We start from the raw sequence: 13927 nt of genomic DNA, 5'->3' as shown, positions 1-13927 counted from the left end.
TATATATTTATAAGTGTTATGTCTTCTTGGTGGAGAGTCCCTTTTATCATTATATACTGTCCCTCTTTATCTTTCTTTATCTGTTTTGCTTTGAAATCTACCTTGTCTGATATTAGTATAGCGACACCTGCTTTCTTTTGTTCATTATTAGCTTGGAGTATTGTTCTCCATCCCTTCACTCTGAGTCTGTGTTTGTCTTTGGGGCTGAGGTGTGTTTCCTGGAGGCAGCATATTGTTGGATCTTGTTCTTTGATCCATCCTGCCACTCTGTGTCTTTTGATTGGGGAGTTCAATCCATTTACATTTAGAGTGATTATTGAGACGTGGGGGCCTACCACTACCATTTTGTGTCTTGTTTTCCGGTTTTCTTCAGTTTCCTTTGTTTCTCGTCCCATGGTTTAATCTGTTCTGATGTAGAGCTGCTTCTCTCTGTTGTTGTCCTTCTACTGATCTCCTCTGCTCTTGGTTTTGTAGCCCCTTTCCTTTTTTGGATTTTTCAGGAATGAGGGTTTTCCTGAGGATTTCCTGAAGAGGAGGTTTTGTGGCAATGAACTCCCTTAATTTTTGTTTATCTGGGAAAGTTTTTATTTCTCCTTCGTATTTGAAGGATATTTTCGCTGGGTAGAGAATTCTCGGCTGTAGATTTTTGTCCTTCAGATTTTTGAATATATCATTCCACTCTCTTCTAGCCTGTAAAGTTTCTGCTGAGAAATCTGCTGATAGCCTGATGGGGGTTCCTTTGTAGGTTAGTTTCTTTTGCCTGGCTGTCCTTAATATTTTCTCCTTGTCGTTGACTTTTGCTAGCTTCACTACTATATGCCGTGGAGTTGGTCTTCTTGCATTGATAAAGTTTGGAGATCTATTGGCTTCTGTCACCTGAAGATCCATCTCCCTCACCAGATTTGGGAAGTTCTCAGCCATTATTTCTTTGAATAGGTTTTCTGCCCCTTTCTCCTTCTCTTCTCCCTCTGGTATACCTATAATCCTTACGTTGCGTCTCCTAATTGTGTCTGATAATTCTCGGAGAGTTTCTTCATTTCTTTTAAGTCTTGCTTCTCTCTCCTCCTCTGCCTGCAACAATTCTATATTGCCATCTTCCAAATTGCTAATTCTTTCCTCCATATTATCGGCCCTACTGTTCAGAGCATCTAGATTTTTCTTAATCTCCTCTATTGTGTTCTTCATTTCCAATATTTCTGTTTGGTTCTTCTTTATCGTATCAAACTCTTTTGTGACATAGCTCCTGAACTCGTTGAGTTGACGGTCAGAATTCTCTCTTAACTCATTGAGAATCTTAATGATGGCTGTTTTGAAGTCATCATTTAGGTTATATATCTCATTTTCTTTGGGATTGTTTTCTGTGTATTTGTTACTTTCTTTCTGTTCTGGAGATTTAATGTATTTTTTCATATTGCTTGATGTTGTTGATTTGTGCCTCCGCATGGAGATAGAGTTTAGTTGCTCCTTTCACTTGTTTCAGCTGCTGCAGTGGGGGGAGAAGCTGTTTATACTTCACCAACCAGGAACCCTGTCCGTAGTTGCTAACTGGGCCTGGGCCCCTCTTCGTAGCCACAGTGGCCCTTTGGATTCCCTCCTCTGCCGTGGGGGCTGTCACAGGGGGGCTTCAGGCTGCAGGTGCCTACTGTTGCAGCCCACCTAGATGTGCTCTCTCCTTGGGGTCTGCAACGGTGTTATGGGCTTTTCCAGCGGCCAGGGGTGGGATCACTTATATTTGTCGCTCCGTTGCTGTCGGCACCCACCGAATCTCACTTGTCCTCTATGGGTCGCAGGAGAGCTATTGCCATCTTCTACAGTCTGTGGTTAGTACACCTAGCTATGCTGCTTTTGCCCTGGGGTCTTCCAGCCTTGTGGCTGGCGGCTGGGTGCCTTCTACTGGTGCTGTGCAGAGGCTTTCCCTAAGGCTGCTGTGAGCCTGTAGGGTTTCCCCCTAGGCTACTAAGCTGGGTCTCTGGAACTCTCTCCAGCCCCAGTCCTCTCCGAGATCTCCAGCAATCCCTAGTCTCACGGGGCGGGCAACGGCAGCTGGGGGTCGCCCCGCCCTCTGGGCTTCGCTCCGGGCCTCTCCCGGGAGCCCTGAATGCTGGGCGTGGCCCCTCTGCTAATGGCAGACAGAGAGTTTTGTCTGCTGCCTGGCGGAACTCATGGAGTAGATTCTTGGAAGGGAAATTGCAAAGTCAAAGGGCATCACATTGAAAATTATTGTAGACACTGGCAAATGGCCCTCCACAAAGGCTGTACAAACTTACATTCCTACCAACAGTATATGAGACTTAGATCATGGAAAGGTGGAGCAGTCAGGAGAACCAAATTTGAGGTGACAGGTCAGTAGTAGAGCCTGAAAGGAGGAACCTCAGCCCAGAGGACTGGGAGAAAGTCTACTTCTGCAGGCTGAGGATGGGCAGAATAGAGAGCACCCCAGGGTCGCTCACAGTGACATAGTATTGGTTACTTAAGAACCCAAGGTGGGAGGATGCTTCATGCTATTGGGAAGAGAGAACCAGGACCTTTACCTCAATTCTATCACAGGAGGATCACAGCCCTTTGGTTCTTAATCTCTTTTGGATTATGGACCTCTTTTAGGATTTGATAATCCTAAATCCCTGAGTGTGCACACATACTCACACAAATGCACCTGCAATTTTGCGTATAATTTTGAAGAGCTAACTGAAAATCTCAAAGTATTAGACATCATGTACAAAGCCTGGACTAGCCTTCTGAAGGATGAGATACCATGTAGTCATTCTATTCCTCCCAAACAAGGCCATCGAAAGGCTAGTAGTCCTAGCTATCCCATCAGCCAATCAGGTTCATAAGTGAGTCCACCTGAGATCAGAGGAGACCAACAGAAAAACCACCCAGCTGAGCCCAGCACAAACTGATAACTTGCAGAATCATGCACTAAATAATAGCTTGTGGTTTAAAGCCTTTAGGGGCAGGGCCGGCCAGAGGAGGCAAGCTGTCCCAGGCCACAGTCACCCGCCCCTCTGCTCGCTGCAGCCCTGCGCTCCCACCATGCCCTCCTGGTGCTGCAAGGCGCTGATGGGGAGTCATCTCCATCTGCTCAGGGGGCTGGTTTGGCGGGCAGTGGGCACTGCGGCATCAGGGATGGAGAACGGCACATCACCATCTTTGGGGAAGTCAGCAATTGCTCCTGTGAATCGGATCCAAGTAACGACTTCTGATAATTGTGTGGTAATTTTCTCAAAAATATCTCATTCTTACTGTACAATGGCAAAAAAAACTTTTCCATTACACAAATGTTAATTATAAAGTGGTAGAATTGGACATACTTGAATATGGAAGCCAGTTTCAAGATGTTCTTTACAAAATGACTGGTGAAAGAACTGTGCCAAGAATATTTGTCAATGTAACTTTTATTGGAGTTGCAACTGACACTGATAAGCTCCGCAAAGAAGGGAAATTGTGTCCACTAGTTCATCAGTGTTCTTTCTTTTAAAAAAGTAAGAAGAATTTTAGTGTTGTAGATTCTCATAACTTTGCTAGTAAAATGTCAGTTATTTAAAGTGATAATGTCTTTTAACTGTTTGAGGATGTTTTCAATATGTGAATTATCTTCATGAAAAAGTTGTAGAAATAATGAACAATAAATCACTGTAGAAACCTCAAAAAAAAAAAAAGCATTAAGTTTGGGGACGGTTTATTATACAGGAAAAGCTAACTGATACAATCTCCATGAAGAAAACTTGGAAATGCTATTGGGGGACACCAAAGAAGACTTGAACAAGTGGAAAGACATACCATGCTCTTGGACAGGAAGAATCAAGATCATGGAGATAGCAATTTTCTCTAAGTTATTTTATAAATTAAATAAGCTACAAATGAAATACTTTTATAATCAAATGAGCTGATTCCAAAGTTCATATAGAAAAATAAAGTCAAGAAGAACCAGGAAAAAAAATCAAAAACAGAAGAAGAGGAACTATACCAATCAGATATTACAGCATATTATAAAGCTTCAGTAATGAAAAGAGGATAGAACTGGTCATGAATAACCAACATAACAAATAAACAGAATAGATAGTCCAGAAACAGACCTAAATATATGGAGGAATTTTGTATGGTTCCTAAGCAAATTTTAAAATCAGTATAGGAAAAAAAAGTTGTGTAATTAATGTTTCTGGGGAAACTAGATAGTCATCTGGAAAAATATAAAATTTGTATGAGTCACATTTACCTCAAGATTCAAATGTAGCCCTTTAGGCTCTCTGAGTAGCACCATGGCAATCAGCAAGAACAAGCACTTTAAGAAAGGTACCAAAAAGGGAGCCAAGAAGAAAGTAGTTGATCCAATTTTTAAGAAAGATTTGTATGATGTGAAAGCACCAGCTATGTTCATATGAGAAATAGTGGGGGCCCAGCCTGAGGGTGCAACCATTCACATGTGCCACTTCAGTGGCCCAGGGTTTGCCAGTTTGGATCCCAGGTGCACACCTAGCACTGCTTGGCAAGCCATGCTGTGGCAGGCGGCCCACATATAAAGTAGAGGATGATGGCCACAGATGTTAGCTCAGGGCCAGTCTTCCTCAGCAAAAAGAGGAGGATTGGTGGCAGATGTTAGCTCAGGGCTAATAGTCCTTTAAAAATATACATAAAATATATATATATAAAATAAAATATATATAAATAAATAATAAACAAATATAAAAATATATTTTAAAAAATATATATAAGAAATATTAGTAAAACTAGTCATGAGAACTCAAGGGACCAAAATCACACCTGACGGCCTCAAGGGTTGTGTGTTTGAAGTGAGCCCTGTTGATCTGCAGAATGATCAAGCTGCACTTAGAAAATTCAAGCTAATAACTGAGGATGTTCAGGGCAAAAACTGTCTATCTAATTTCCATGGTGTGGATCTTACTTATGACAGAATGTGCTCTATGGTCAAAAAACGGCAGACCATGATTGAAGCTCTCTTGTTGATATCAAGACTACCAATGGTTATTTGCCTCGTCTTCTCTGTGTTGGTTTTACTAAAAAACACAACAATCAGATTCAGTAGACCTCTTATGCTCAGCACCAACAGGCGTGCCAAATCTGGAAGAAGATGATGGAAGTCATGACCCAAGAGGTACAGACAGATGACTTGAAAGAAGTAGTCAGTAAACTGATTCCAGACAGCATTGGAAAGACACAGAAAAGGCTTGCCAATCTATTTATCCACTCCATGATGTCTTAGTTGGAAAAGTAAAAATGCTGAAGAAGCCCAAGTTTGAACTGGGAAAAGTCATGGAGTTTCATGGAGAAGGTTGTGGAAAAGCTACTGGGGATGAGACAGGTGCTAAAGATGAATGCAAGCCACCAGCCCAAGAATCTGTTTAAAATTCAGACTTTTAATGGTGATAAATAAAAAATCCTATTTGTGGAGAAAAAAAGATTCAAATGTTAAAAACCCTGAAAACATGAAGTATTAGAAAAAAATGGGTATATATACTTTTAAACCTTGTAGTAGGAAAGGTTGGTCTACAACATAAAACACAAATGTCATTAAAAAAGTATTAACAGAAATGCTGGTAAATTTTACTACAAAAAATTTAAAATTTATGTTAATAAAAAAATTTATGTTAAAACAATTGTAAGAAGACTGAAAAGACAATCATGAAACTGGAATAAATATACGCAACTCATATCGCAGACAAAAGTGAAGTTCTCTAATATATAAAGAACTTCCACAATTCAATAAGAAAAAGCCTAATAACACAATAGAAAAAAGAGTAAATGATATGAACATCTAGGTCGCAGAAAAGGAAATACAAATAGTTTGTGATATTTTAAAAGATATTAAACCTCACTCATATTAAAAGAAATGCAAATTAAAACAGTACTCAGAGAACAATTTTCCACCTATCATGTTGAGAAAAATATTCAACTTTTCTAACACACTTGGAGCTTGTGTGAGGAAAAAGGCATTTTTATACACTGCTGATGAGTGTATATTAAACCACCTCTGTAAGGCAATTTGTCATTATCAATCAAAATGTAAATGCACATAACCTTTGACCTAGGAATAAAGATATATTCTGATGCATGGAAGTAATGTATGGACAAGATTTTTCATTGCAGCATTATTTGCCATAGCATATAATAAAATTTTATGCAGCTTTAAAAGAAACTGCATGAGGAAGTTCTTTTATGTACTGATATGGAAAGATCTCTAAAATACAAGTAGAAACAAATAAGGAGTACAAATGCTAATATTTGTGATAGAACAGGAGGTGTATGTGTGTGTATACATATCCACATTTATTTGCTTATATGTGAATAAAATAACTCTTGAAACTTGCACATTAATTATTTGTATGATAGGAGTATACATTTTAATTCTACTTTGGTATGCTTTTTCCTAAACTTATGCATGTTTACTGATCAAATAGGCTAGCAGTACTTTTACATACTGTTTAAATTTATAAATGCAAATTTGTTTTAACAAAGTTGAACTGTTATGCTGATGAATTTTATTTCAAAAGTTTAATACATTTTGTCGTTTATCAGCTTGAAGATATTTTCCAGGATCTTTAAGTAACTTAAGAGCTTGGACTGATTAATTTAATTGATGGATATTCACTGGGTACTTAATTTTTTTTTTTTTTTGAAATTAGCACCTGAGCTAACAACTGTTGCCAGTCTTCTGGGGTTTTTCTTCTTCTTCTTCTTCTTCTCCCCAAAGCCCCCCAGTACATAGTTGTTATTCTAGTGGTAGGTCCTTGTGGTTGTATTATGTGGGACGCCACCTCAGCATGGCCTGTTGAGCTATGCCATGTCTGCACCTAGGATCTGACTGGCAAAACCCTGGGCTGCCAAAGTGGACCGTGCAAACTTAAACACTCAGCCACAGCACCAGCCCCTGGATAATTTCTAAGCAAAGTGGAATACTGAAACATGCATACCGAGCATAATTTAACTTTATATACTTTTGCTCCTTTTTTTACGTCTACAGAGAGCCTATATCTCTGGGTCTGTTAATGAACATGTTCATTTTTGTCAAAGAAGTTTTACTATACAGGACACATATAGCTGCAGAAATTTGTGAACTCTGCTAGTCTGCTAAAATGCTAATGGGTGGACAGTTCACAGTCACAAGCATCCATCCTCTGGTTTCTCTGTGAAATAGAGAATTAAATCATGTTTATTTTATAATCACTATTTATAAATCACTTAACACATGTTTATTTTATATCTGTTTTACAGTCATGATTTTATCTTTTTTTTTTAATGTACCTTTTAATAGCACACAGGACAGAAGCCCTATTCATTATAATTCTTCACAAAAATGGAAGCCTTAGAGTTAATTCTTGCCCTTAATCTTAGATGAGAAAACCTGGAAGGCAGTAACTGGAAGATCAGAGATGGTGTTAACCTTCAACAACCCTAATCTTATCCCTCCTACTCACCCTTCTAGTCGAGCGGGCCTAAATAATCTTTTCCCACCCTACACCACCAGGTGGGGCTGGATCAAGGGTCCTAGCCCTGGAAGGCTAATACCAAACACGCATAGTCTGGAAGGAACCAGGAGGGTGAGGGAGCCAGATTAGATTATTGAAGGTTAATACCAGTTTACATGATCTTTCAATTAGGATTAAGGGAAAGAATTAAATTCTAATGCCTAAGGTTTAGTGGTGGGTCCTGTTGTATTCAGTTAATGGGTTGCTGCAGCAGCTGAGGGGAAATGAAGATAACATGAAGTTTAGAGCTAGGAGATAGAGATTTTTTTTAAACTTTTTATTGAAGTATAACATGTATACATCTTAAGAATTGAGCACACCTGTGTAACCAGCGCCCAGATCAAATTGCAGAACATTACCAGCATCTGAGAAGCCCCCTCATTTTTCTCAGTCACCACCCACCCGCAGCACACACAAAAGTCACTCAATACTGAGTTCTCACAACATGGATTAATTTTGCCTGTGTTTGTACTTCATATAAATTGAATCACACAGATTTTTTTTGCGAAAATTTCTTTCATTAATTGTATTTTTCCAAGATTCATCCATATTGTTGCATCTAGTGGTAGATCCATTCATTATCTAGTCTGCTGTCAATACGAATTTGGGTAGTTTCCATTTTAGGACTATTATGATAGTACAGCTGTGAACATTCCTGTCCATATCTTCTTATGCCATGCATTTCTCTTAAGTATATACCTGGGAGTGGAATTGCTAGGTCATATTTATTTCTATATCTATCAGTTTGTATATATATATAAAAAACGATGAATTCATGCTGATACCGCTGATTCCAATCTAACACAACAGGGCTCATTTTACCCTCTCCCCTTTCCTCATTTGCAATTCCTTTCTTCAACAGTGAGAAACGGAGCTCCCATTAAATATAATATATTTTCTTATTTGCACAATCCTAGAATGCCCATAAAAAGAACTGCTAACCCATATTCCCCAGCTCTGTCTGCTGACAGGGCTTAGAAGCAATGACGCCTCAGTGCAATGAACACACTCAGCACCCAGATCTTCATTTCTAGATGTCATTCTCCAAGAAAAGGAACCAGGGTTCCTTGGAGAAATGACTGAGTCTAGGGAGGGGGCAATGAAAATACAAGATGAGCCTGAAACATCTTGTGGTGTCAGAAAGTAAGGAAGTGCTCAAAATAGAATGGGAGTATTTCAAAAGGACGCAGGAGCCAACTTGAAGATGCTCCTAATGACCATATGTGGGACAATTTGAGCAACAAAACAAAAAATGTTAGTAATGGATTATAATCTGTAGAATAAAATAAATATCAATGAGTTAATACTGGAATAAATAACTGAATAAATAAATAGGAGGGAAGGTACAGCTCATCCTTACAACTGAATTTCAATTAATAAATGGAGAAGGAATTATGCAAATAGAAAATCACCTTTGGAAAATCAAAGGTAATACATATTGCAGACAAGAATCATCAGTGAATGCTAGAATTAGGTAGTTGAAAGTAATGATAAAAAGATTTGTATAGTCTCAAAGTATCTCCCCAAACAATACTTATTAATTACAAAAAGGAAAGCAGTAATTTTATAGCGGAGAACCCTAGCAGACATCATCTTTACCACATCATCTTTCAAAGTGAACATCACCAGTAATGAGACACAGCAATATCACATGTGCCTTCTGATATGATGCACTGGGAACGACACAACATCACTTTTGCGGGATGCTCACCAAAAATGGATAACTTCAACCTCATCATGAGAAAACATCAGACAAATACAAGTTGAGGGACACTCTGCAAAAATAATTGGCCAGTACTCTTCAAAACTGTCAAGGTCACGACAGACAAAAATAATTGGCCTGGACTCTTAAAAACTGTCAAAGTTATGAGAGAAAAAAAAAAAGACTGAGGAGTTGTTCTACATTAAAGAGTCCTTAAAGAGACATGACAATTGAACGCAGTGTGGGATCCTGGATTACATCCTGGACCAGAAAAAGAACATTAGTGGGAGAACTGGCCATATCTGAATAAAGTCTGTAGATTCTTTAACAGTAGTATATTAATGCTAATTTCTTGACTTCGATAATTCTCCTGTAGTTATGTAAGATGTTATACTTGGGGAAGCTGGTAAAGAGTATTCAAGAACTTGCTGTATTATTTTTGTAAGTCTAAAATTACTTCAAAGAAAAAAGATTTTTAAAAAAGAAGAAGGGGGTGGGGCATGATTGTGTCGTGCTTCAGCCAAAAACCCTGCAAGCACCTCTGCCTACGGCTTAAAGACTGACTCTCCTGAGAGTGGCCTTCAAGGCCCTCAATAACCTGGCCAAACATATCCCCAGAGCTATTGCCCTTCACTCTCCTATCACCCGCCCACACCCCACCAATCTCCACAGCACGCAGTACACACTGCTTAGAAAAACCCTACTCACGTTCAAAGACCTCCTGCACAGGACCTTGACTCTGCACCCGCTTCAGGAAGCAGAGGGAGCTTCTGGCTCTTCCTGGGTCAGCAGCTGACTTTCCTGACTCCCTGGAAATCTTGAACTCCCTCTAAGGGCCTCTGCAGGCCAGTCAGGCATTGCTGACACCCTTTCTACCCTCAGGAAACTCGCAACCTGCAAATGAATAAGAAAGGAAACAATAGTGACAGGCTCAGGACAGCTCAAGGAGGCAGGTCAGAGAAAGGCAAGGGAATCACATCTTCTGCTGTGAAGTAGGTGTTCTTCTTACTCCCTCTTTGCTAGTGAGGGAATTGAAGCTCAGAGAGGTGACCCGCCTAAGGCTACACAACCAGTAAGGTAGAGCCAGGTTTGAACTCAATTCCCTGCTCCCCTGGCTGAGGAATTCAACTCTCAAATGCTTTGAATAGTCAGCCAAGCAGGGTCCTCAGACAGCTTACATTTTACCCCAACTCCAACCTCAAGGAGCAAAATGAGATCTTCCTAGAGAACACTGCAGACAAAGTTCTCAAAGAGCTGAGGGACATGCCAACTGACTCCCTACCCACCAAGCCCACAGAGGATCCTGGAATCATGGATGAACTTGTTCTCAGGAAATGTCAATGGCTTTTACAATGAACTAAATTGACATGAGCTATGTGAATCTCTGCAAAAATATCCCAAAGCTGAGCAGGTGGGATACCTTGCTAGACACCATTTGGCCGGCTTCCTCCACATTTAAATGTGGATTCATCACTTCAAAAGACACTGGTTGGGAAACTGCTGTTGCAAAGCTCTGGGTGAACCAGCAAACCCACCTGGTAGAGCGGCAGCGGCGATTAACTGAGCGACAGAGCGTGCTTGACACCAGTGCTTGACACCAAGTCAGAAGCAACGAATGTTGGCTATTAGGACTACAATTATTGATATTATAATTGTTCATATCAAACCTCTACCCTCCCCACACACTTCACTTCTCCCTGTACCCAGCAGGTTTTCCCATCTTCCTATATCTCCCTCCCTACCGGGGAGAATTCGGGACTGCATGCAAGACAGGGAGTATATTTTATTTTTTTAAAAGAAAGCACTTCTTAAATTTCAACTTGTCAAGACCCCTGCCCCACTCAGCTTTCCATCTCCCAACAGAGACCTCCATACCCACACCCCACTGCTTCACTTTCTCTGACCATAACTTACGTGGCCCGGGGCTAGTGGTCCCCCTCCATCTCTGTGGAGAGGAGGTGACCCGGCCCACCCAGCATGGTCTTGCCTGTGCCAAGACAAGAAGAAAAGGAGGCTTTGTGTGGCTCTGACCCCTCTGGCTACTGAGGCCCTTCCAGTTAGGCTGTCACTCTTCCCTGATCTCTACCCCTAAAGAGACGGCCAGCCCCTATTTCTTGTTTCCCTTGGCCCCTTGCCTTAGGCCTGGGCTAGGAAAGCAAGACTCCCCACCATTTGTCCCCTCAGCACAGCTAGGGTGGGAGGCCGGTGTGCATCCTGTAGCATTGCCTGTGGAGGCACGGGCACTCTGGAGGCAAATCTCCACATTTCTGAATGGCATCTGTGTGACCTTGGATCACCTCCTAACTTCACCGAGCCTCACACTGTGTTCACTGTGGATCTTGATGTTACCTGCCAGAGCATTAGATGAAAGAGAAGCTCTGCACATTTCGGTGCTTCATTTATGAGGTGGTTATGGGTGGTCTCCCCCTAGCCGCTCTGAGGACTTGCCACTCTGAGCCCCCAAATACCCCCTTTGCCCTCTTCTCACCTTCACCTCCCTCCAGATTCCCTCACCATCTAGTTACACCTCCGGGGCCTGAGAGTCAAGAGGTCTGATAATGCAAGAGTACGGATTTCAGAAGCACATCTACCTGGTTTTCAAGCTGAGATTCGCCACCCTCTGACCTTGATCAAATACATCTTATTTGACAAATGAGATAAGGATACCTACCAGATAGGTTTATTGACGCAAGGATTAAATGAACAACACGTATATGGCCTTAGCACAATACCAGTTTCAAAGAAGTGTAGCAGTAATAATACATAACAGTGTTTATTGTCATTAGTCCCAGCTGGCTGCCAACTTGCTTCGAGGCCTGGCATATGGTTGGCATATTTCCTAGTTCCTGACAATGACACCAGTTTCTCTTATTTTTAATTTCATGGGTCATTTTTAGAGAATGTTGAAAGGAGGACATTAGCAAACTGGGTCCTTATTAACATCTGGAAGTTTTCCTTTACCTGTTTGGGCTGGCTTCTATTGGTATGAGGAAATAAATTGATTTCCAAACACTTATCCTAAATCCAGCCAATTTATGGAGTAATTCAAGTAGTTCTTCTAGTTCTAAGATTTCCTAAGAAAGCAATTTAATCTTCTACTGATAACCATAATTTGTCTCCTTCCCCATAACTCTTCATTTGTGCTTTATTGCATTGATCAGATCATGGATAATGAACAATTGTGATGGTATCATCTTTACTTCATTCCTGGCTTAATGAAGAATGCCTCTCTCTTTTCTCCTGTATGTACATGTGAACTATTTGTTTAAGATAAAGGTAATTATATTGTTAAGGAAATCTCCCTTTATTTCCTTTATTTCTAACTCTTAGAGTTTGTTGTTTTTAAGCAGGTACGGCTGCTTAATTTCATCAGTATTTATTCAAATAAGGTTATTTTATTTTTGTTCTTTGACCTTATGACAGACATGATGGCTAAAGACTTTTCTGGAACTCCACTTGGGAATGAATAGCTAACCAATAATTTATTTTATGTTCAAATTAGTGGATAAAGAATGGACTATGCAACAAGGAGCATTAGAATATTTAGACGTCCACTGGGGGAAAAATTTTGTTTGAACTTTTCCTCTCAATCCCATAAAAAATTCTAGATGGATTAGAGATTATACCATTAAAAAAACTTAAAACTATTTGAAGAAAATATTGGAAAATATTTTTATGGCCTTGATGTGAGAAATCATAAGCAGTGTGTAAAATCTAGAAGCCATAAAAGAAGACATTGAGAGATTTTGCTACCCAAACATCCAAAACTTTTGTACGATGAAAGACACCACAAAGAAAATTAAAGACAATGGAAAAATGAAAGAAAACATTGCCAACATATACAACAAGCATTGGATTACTAATCAGAATATGTAAAGAAAAGAGGAAAAAATATTTGAGTAAAGCTCAACTTCACTCATAATAAATAGCATGTAAATAAAAACAAGAAAGTAACATTTTTCCTCATCAAATTGTCAAAATTTTAAAAGATAAACACCCAGTGTTGGGGAATGTACATGGCTGCTAGATCTACAACTTCAGGTCTCCCACTCCAGAAGCATTTTATGTAAATAGCACCCCTGCAGGACAACATGGACTACAATGTGATGGGTGTGTCTTGGAGCAGTGCTCTGAGAGCCAGGCCCCTCCTAGGGACTTAGTGAGGTTTTTGTCTACCCAGCAAAACATAAAAGGCTCTCTGACTCAATGATTCCTCTTCCAGGAATCTAGTCTTTCAGAAATACATGAGTATGTAATATGTATATAAAGATATATGCAAAAGGATGTTCATTAAAGCATGCTTTATATTGGAGAAGACAGGAAACAAACTATATGTCCATCAATAGGGGATTGTCTGGACAAATAATGGTGCACACATTCATGAGATATTTTGGAACTCTTAAAAAGAACCAGATGGATTTAAGTGTATTAACATAGAATGATCTTGGAGATTTGATGTTATGACTGTGATAAGCATTAATGTGAAAGCAAATCCCCAAAATATCTATTATTCAATCCCAGGTATATACAATGGTGTCTGAATACGTATTAGATAGATAGGGCATGCATAGACAAGGAACTGGAAGAGTCCACCAAGCTGAGGGGACTAGACTGGAATCACTGGGCAGGAGGAGTTAGTGATAGGGAGGAGTTTCATGTTTTACTCTGTTTGCTGTATTACTTTGTGACTCTACCACAATATGAAAGTATTGTATATGTGTTGTGTTTATTGCAAATTCAA

At 39.9% G+C, this 13927-nt stretch overlaps 1 long non-coding RNA gene and 1 pseudogene across 1 annotated transcript in view; one reads left to right on the top strand and one right to left on the bottom strand.

Annotated features, from left to right (window-relative positions):
- Positions 1-13927, bottom strand: part of LOC103541034 (uncharacterized) — a 46883-nt gene that overhangs the window by 22400 nt on the left and 10556 nt on the right. The window contains exon 2 of the long non-coding RNA XR_011538428.1: positions 9895-10080. This is a non-coding gene — a long non-coding RNA (uncharacterized lncRNA). The remainder of the gene's footprint in view (positions 1-9894; positions 10081-13927) is intronic.
- LOC103541036 (small ribosomal subunit protein eS1-like) lies at positions 4260-5364 on the top strand (annotated as a pseudogene).

Source organism: Equus przewalskii, chromosome 1 (assembly GCF_037783145.1).
Source record: "Equus przewalskii isolate Varuska chromosome 1, EquPr2, whole genome shotgun sequence".
Taxonomy (NCBI): Eukaryota; Metazoa; Chordata; class Mammalia; order Perissodactyla; family Equidae; genus Equus; species Equus przewalskii.
Note: the sequence above shows the minus strand (reverse complement) of the source record. Positions and strands in the feature narration are given on the sequence as shown.